This window comes from Chaetura pelagica, unplaced genomic scaffold (genome assembly GCF_000747805.2).
Source record: "Chaetura pelagica isolate M959 unplaced genomic scaffold, ChaPel_1.0 scaffold139, whole genome shotgun sequence".
In the NCBI taxonomy this organism is placed as follows: domain Eukaryota; kingdom Metazoa; phylum Chordata; class Aves; order Apodiformes; family Apodidae; genus Chaetura; species Chaetura pelagica.
In genome coordinates this window covers 7,503,387-7,504,873 of record NW_009970717.1, presented here as the reverse complement: position 1 = coordinate 7,504,873, position 1,487 = coordinate 7,503,387, and positions in this window count along the sequence as shown.

Sequence of the window (1,487 nt, the reverse complement as noted above, 5' to 3'; positions counted from 1 at the left end):
CGGCTGTGCTGGCTCGAATCCCCTTGTGAGCACAGGGCTACAGTTACAGGCAGGGAGAGGCAGGTTGCAGGCAGGGAGAGGCAGCATTTACCTGCCGCCAAGTCACGCCTTCGCCTGCCAGTGCCGGAGGGAAGCTGAGCACCCTCTGAGCAGCAATGCAGGGTGTTTCTCCCATAAAACCCTGCTGGGGGAATCCTGCCCCGGGTTGAAGATGGTGGCTGATAGAGGAATGAGGTGGCCCTGTGTGTGTGCACGGCCGGGACCTGAAGAGCAGGTTGAGGTCTTGCAGCTCCGTGGTTCCTCCGCCCTCTGCAAACTCGCTCCGGGAGGAGCGTCGGTGGTGCCACATCTCGGGAAGGCAGATAGGGAAGCTGTTGTGTCGAGGCAGGACAGGTTACACACACTGCCCAGCCTGTTTCTAAACTTCCAGGCTGGGGAAATACTCCTTGAGAAACTGTCCAGTCAGCAAAATGCAGGTAGTTTGTAAGTATTTACAGCAGGGAGAGGGCATAAATGCATGATGGGTGAATTTGTGATGCTGGTTTATTAAAACAAACACGGTCTTTCATTTGCTGGAGGGGAGCACTTTCATGGTGGATCTCAACACAGCCAAAGTAAACCAGGTACATCCTTTCTGAAGATTTATAGCTGCCTGTCAGGGAGCATCATGCGGTGGTTTGCACCAAGACACCTACATCCTCCCCCAGGCATCATGACTACTGGTGTTTGCCCATGGGTCATTTCAGTGTTGCCTATTTGCATCTTGCACATCCTAGATGAAGCTGATGAGCCCTGTGGGACAGCCCACCAGCACGATGTTGCTAGCAGCTGGACACAGTGTCCCATGGAAGCAGAGTGGAGGAAGGGCTTCTTTCCAGGCCGAGGAGAAAACAAAGCAATTGGGAAACACCCTGTAAATAGCTGGGCTCACTGCTGGGGCTTCCCAAATCCCTTGGCTCCTGATTGAGAAATGCTTTCTTAATGACAGAACTAGATGCGTCAGGGAGATGAAGTTCCTGCATCACTGCAATAGCCCTCCTTCCCATGGGAAAATCTCCAGGGACAATGCTGGCCACTGATTTTTGAAGCAGCTCACATCCAGGCCCTGCCTGGGCTTCAGCAAGGTGCTTGACCAGGGCTTGAAGGCAGCCCAGGCTCCCAGAGGGATGCAGAGATTTAGACTTTATTGAAATGTATGGTAATTAGGTGGAAAAACATCTCCCAGCTCACGTAGGCTTTTCAATGGGTCCACTCCTCTGTAGCTTTTGTAAGAGCCTGGAGCACAGCCAGCTGGCTCTGCTGTGGTCCTGCCTGGCAAGGAAACACATTCCTCTGCTCATCTGAGGGTGTTCGTAGTAGCCGGAGCCTTGGGATCACACTGAGCCGCTCCTTCTGTCTCTGATAGAAAAGTGGTAAAAAGCATCTTCCCTCTCTTCAGGCAGGTAGGACAAAAGATTTTTTTTTAGTTACTCTTGATTTTCTCATCC